Genomic DNA, 5665 nt, shown 5'->3' with positions numbered 1-5665 from the left:
TGCTTGAAAGAATGGGATGCAAATCAGTTTGCAATATAAAAAAGTACAGTGGTGAATTGGAATGACTTTGACAATTGTCTTTCTCTTCAAATAGACTTTGCCTTGTTAGGGTTTAATTTATTAGTAAGTAAATGGTGTACAGTAATAAACATTCAACTGGATTACTAGAAGGCAAAATATACAACAATTAGTTCTGTCTGCACACCAAACCTAGCTAAGAAAATTTACAGCATTTTATGTAATTGATTGCATGATTCAATAGTAAATATACATGTCTCCTTATTTAGCGATTGGGTATAAACTTCCATTCTCTCAAAATAAAAACTAGCTTAAACGATTTGACCCAAAGAAAAACTCAAGCTACCAAACGAATTCTAAATATTGTCATGCTGTGAGAAGTGCAGTGTCTTAACAAGAAAAGAAAAAGACTTTATATCATAAATGGGATTGAACAAAAATATATCATTCCACTATATATTTATTCTTCCCTTATACATGGACATGTTCAAGTGTTTTTTTTTTTTTTTTGCACTTCCCCATTCTTTCTTGGAATTTCACATTGAACCATGCATCTTTCAGCTCCAACTTCAACTTGGACTGAGGCAAACCTTCATGAGAGTAGGTTTCAAAAGACAAGCAACCGCAGGAACCAGCAAACCACAGAAAAATGATTATTTACTCAAGGCATGCATGCAGTATATTAGTGGTGCCTTATAATACTCAAAACAAACACATTAGCACTAACTGTATCATAATTACAAAACAAATACATATATTAGGAAAGAAAATGTCATATATGCATTAATTATAAGTGCTAAGGTGCGTATGCCTCTTTATTTTCAGTAACATCATTCATTGGTCGTTCAATATTCTTCATCAGAGTCCGAAGTCAATGAGTCGTCCCATGTTGGCTTGACTGAAGTCATTACCGGCTCCAAACCCTATAAAAAGAATTAAAATTCGATATCAAATTTATGATATTTTTGTTAACTTGATCGATTTTGGGATATATAAAGCAGGATACAAAACAATATGAACATAAACTGTAATTAACTAGTATATGACTTCAAACCAGATCGAACATGTTTATCAGTCTAACATATATACTGTGCAATGGATAGAGATTTACACATGGAAGAAGCATTTGGTTTAATTAAGCTGCCTCGCTCCATAAGGCTGGCCAAAAAATAAAGATCTTGCAAATACTAAAGAAGAAAGTTTGACATTACCTCCAAAAATATCTTTAATGCTTCTTCCTTGGAATTATTGTTGATCACTTGTAGGGCTGCTTCCTGAAACCACAATATTTAATCATACATAATCCTTCTCATATTACTAAGAAATACTAATTCATTTAATTCTTAAGAAAAAAAATCAGAATAAAAAAGAAAAATTTTAAATTTAAGCAAGCTTGTAAATAACTGATCCATGGGGAGTTAGGAGCGCTGTATATTGTTGTTTCACTGACCCTGGCTAACTTCATTTCCTTTTCAAACAATGCTTTTGGTTCTCTTTGAATACATAGTTGTCTCTCAAGTTCAGCAGATGAAGATGATGAAGAAGGGTTTTCCATTCTCCTTTCTTACCGAGGAAGCACAAACAGCAACCTCACACGCTCAAAGAGCAGAGAGGGAGAGAGATAGAGAACCAGAGAGGATAAAGTAGGCTTCTTATGTATATGAGCAAGAAAAGGAGAAAAAAAAATGAAAAGGATATATAGTCCCACCTGTGATAAAAATTATGCAGCCGTGGTGGGAGAATTTAATACTAGAAAATTATGAACCATATACAAATGTCAACTGCACAAGCCTTACGGGTCTAACCGTCTTCTGGTGACGGGCAGTAAAAGCCAAATAGGCATTCAAAGTCTGTGTTTGATTTCGGGAATCAAGTGGGATTTTTTGCGTCAGGCATTGGCAATGCTAACCTGGTTCGACCCTCTATGCAAAATTGTTGGCTCTCCTTATATGAGGAAAGCACAATAGTGCTGGAATTATGCAAATTATGTTTTTCTTTTCTAGTGCAATTTTTGTTGACTTTTGTTATCAATTCATGTGCTTGATCACATGCTTCCTGCATAATTATCTGACTGATGATGTGCCACATAATGCACCTGGTTTCATGTATTTCATATTAATGACAACTAATTGATCTGGAAAGGAATAGTACTATAAATGCAGAGATATCGATCCTGGTCTCTTGATGAAAAACTCTTGAAAGTTCTATACGTGGAATTTTTTAAAATTTACATATCTCCATTAATCCAAATCTAGCCATATTACTAACTGGTTCAATCTCTAGATGAACCATGTTCATGGCTTCCGCTTGTTATAACTTACAACTGTTTCCAAATCAGATGAGAGCGGAAGGGTTGACACATGCTGCTTTGTCCCAAATATTTTATCAAATACATACCTTTCAAACTTTGTGAGTCCAAATTACTGTCTATTGGAGGAAGGGTAATTTTGATTAAATCAGTTTTGTCTAGTTTACATATCTACTTTATATCATTATTACAGCTCCCTAGGCATTGGACAGATTCTTAAAGATATTTTTTATGGAGTGAATCTAATTCTGATAGGAGGTTTCATTTTGTAGATAAAAAAAATACTGTTCAGTTATAAAGAATTTGGGAGACTTGGTGTGGTGGATTTGGAATTATAAGATAGAGCACTTACTTAGTAAATGAGCAAACCAGCCTATAGAAAGTTGTTATTGTTGAGAAGCATGAGCGGGATCCATTCACTTTTAGTCTCATTTTAGAGCAATAATAAGAAGCTATTTGCAATATGGAGGAACACAATCAACCCCCTTTCTCCTTATAATAATTATTTTTCATATGTTCCGATAGGTACTGAATTTTCTATTAAAGATGGTAGGCATATCAATTTTTGGATTATGAGTGGATTGAAGGTATAATGCTTAAAAATTTGTTTCCTTGTATCTATACTTTGGCAATAAATAAAACTAGAAAATATGGATGTTGGAATGTCAAGGTATGGTCTTGGAAGATTGCACTGAGAAGAAGCATTTTGATTAGGAGGTCAATGAATGGGAGAAACCTTGAATGAATTCTACTTTTGCAATGACTCTAAGGATAGACTCATGGAAACGATCCTCGTCTCGCGAATACTCTACTAAGTCTTTCCATAAGAAGGTTATTGAATCTTAATATAAAAAATCTGACCACTGTAAGGTGTGGACAAGACTTGTCCCTCCCAAAGATAAGGTTTTTTTGTTGACAATTGCTAAGAGGAAGAGTTGCTATTAAAGAAGAATTAGCTAAAAGGGGCTTAGTAAATTGGAGCATGGCTATTTGTACCTTTTGCAAAAGGGAGTTTGAATTAGTAAATCGTTTATTTACAATTGTTCGGAAAGTCAGAAGATTTGGACTAAATGCTGTGGATTATGGGAGATTTATTCAATTGCTCAATGTGAAGCAACTGTTAGACATATGCCTTTAAAAATAATTTTTATTATTTATTTATTAGATAAATAAATTGTTGCATTAATTATTGATTTTATATATTATATTTTAATGGATATTTTATTTATTTATAATATATATGATATGATCATAAATTATTTGGGAATCTTGTAAAAAAACTATGCTAATAGTTGATGAGCTATTAAGTAAAGAGTTATAGTTTTTTAGCTCCTTATTTGCCAAAATTGTTCTAGACTAAATGTGATAAATTGTTTAAAACCTACACTTTTTAGGTCTTTATTAAAAAGCATTAAATGTTTTAACTCCACCAATGGGATAACGACCTTAAAGCAAACAAGTGGGTGTACTGTATGAGATACATAAATTGAGCAGGATCTAATTAAGGAGCACCATATAAGTCTATCACTATCAGCCATTAAAAAGAGCTCTATTACAATTTATTAATTGTCCTTAAAGTTAAGAGGTCAATGTAATTTATTTAGCATCTATATGACTTTAATGTTGCTAACAAGTGATATTGAATTCAAAGGTTATAATGTTAGTGTGGAAGTTTTAATAAGCAATATACCAAGAAGAGGGGTAAATTGGTATTTAAAAATTCTTTTGAAGACTAAGTATAAAATTAAAGCTTTTGCAACCAAAAATCTCTTTTTATGTCAAAAATAAAGTGTGTGATCATTCTAAACCAATTTTCAATAATAAATTGAAACAAACAAATAATAAATCAAAGTAAAGATATTTTCCCAAGTCAAATAATGAACTAAAATTAGGAATTAAAGAATTACTAATTTTGATTAGTAAAATTGTCTGATGTTAGAATTATTATTTTTTTTTGCTAATCTCAAATACCTAATATGATTAACAATTTGAATAAGACATGTTTTAAATTTTTGTATATTCATGTTGATGAATGTATGTAGATATTTATTGACTTAGGCCTAATATGATTGTGCTATAATTGAAGTTTATATTTATCTCAAGTAGTTTGCATATGATAGACTTATTTTATACAATTTAATAAATGTTATGCAATACAAACTAGTAAGCATGCGATAAATTTATTTTATGTGGTTTGATAAATGCTACGCATGCAAAATGAGACCTTAATAAATTTGTAAAACAAAATCACAAAGTTACCTTTCACCATATAGCAAGATAACTTGGCTGCTCTTTTAATCGGAGGTTTGTTGAGCACACTCAAGGACACACTTTTACATGAGTATCACTACAAAAAAGTCAGCCTTTCCCAATGGAATTTTTTGTTGGAAAAAGGCTAAATTCCGTTGAAAATGCCTATTTCCAACGAAATTCCAACGAAAAATTCCATTGAAAATTTCGTCGGTAAAAGCCTCGTGGGTAATACTTTTTGTTGAAAATCCGTTAAAGATTTCCAACAAAAAATTCTGTTGAAATTTCCGTTAGAAAAATGAGCTCATTGAAGGGTACCCGACTAGATTTCCGTTGGAAATGAAGTTCCGACGGAAAATTCCATTGGAAATTTCCAACGAAATTTTCCAACGGAATTGCTTTTCCAACAAAATTATTTTATATTCAAAAAAGCATTTGCAACAGAATTTTTCGTTGGAAATGCTTTTCCAACGAAAATTATTTTACTAGATTACCAATTTCCAAAAAAAATTACCAAAAATTGCTTTTCGAAAAAAAAATACAAATTTCCATTTCGATAATAAAATATCCATTCATATCGACATTTGAATTTCATATTATATAAAAGAAACAAATATTTGAAACCGAAATTCAAAGTGAAACTCATAGAATTCAAAATTACCCTAACACACAATATCTAAGAAAAGTTCAACACATATGATTATAAAGCTAAAATTGTTATTAAACAGCTATACTAAAAAGTATCTTAGTGTAGTAGTGAAACATTGACATCATATCATGAAATGTGATCTTACTTGTGCAGATGTTAGCTTGAAGGTCCCACATTTCTTTGTTTTGAAAGTGCATTAGTCATGATCATGCTTTCCATACGTGCCGTAAATTCACTCATTTTTTTGCCATTGCATTTTTAATTCCTTCACGTAATTCATCACGTATCTTACCCAAGTTTTTTGGAAAATTTTCTACTTTATCTTCCAATGCAATTGTGGGACTGGTAGCGTTTGAGGGCATAGGGCCACATGCAGACTCAAATGTTGCTACATTGTTGTGTGTTCCAGTAAGTAAAGATGTAGCAAGGACCCGAGTACC

The 5665-nt window shown here is 31.7% G+C and overlaps 1 long non-coding RNA gene across 1 annotated transcript; it reads right to left on the bottom strand.

Annotated features, from left to right (window-relative positions):
• Positions 1–469: 469 nt before the first annotated feature.
• On the bottom strand, positions 470–1634 carry LOC148761160 (uncharacterized). Its single transcript, XR_016028036.1, has 3 exons — positions 1469–1634; positions 1230–1292; positions 470–941 (listed from the first exon to the last, which is right to left on the bottom strand). It is a non-coding gene; the product is annotated as an uncharacterized LOC148761160 (long non-coding RNA).
• Positions 1635–5665: the final 4031 nt, after the last annotated feature.

This window comes from Theobroma cacao, chromosome 8 (assembly GCF_053813885.1).
Source record: "Theobroma cacao isolate CCN51 chromosome 8, ASM5381388v1, whole genome shotgun sequence".
In the NCBI taxonomy this organism is placed as follows: Eukaryota; Viridiplantae; Streptophyta; class Magnoliopsida; order Malvales; family Malvaceae; genus Theobroma; species Theobroma cacao.
Note: the sequence above shows the minus strand (reverse complement) of the source record. Positions and strands in the feature narration are given on the sequence as shown.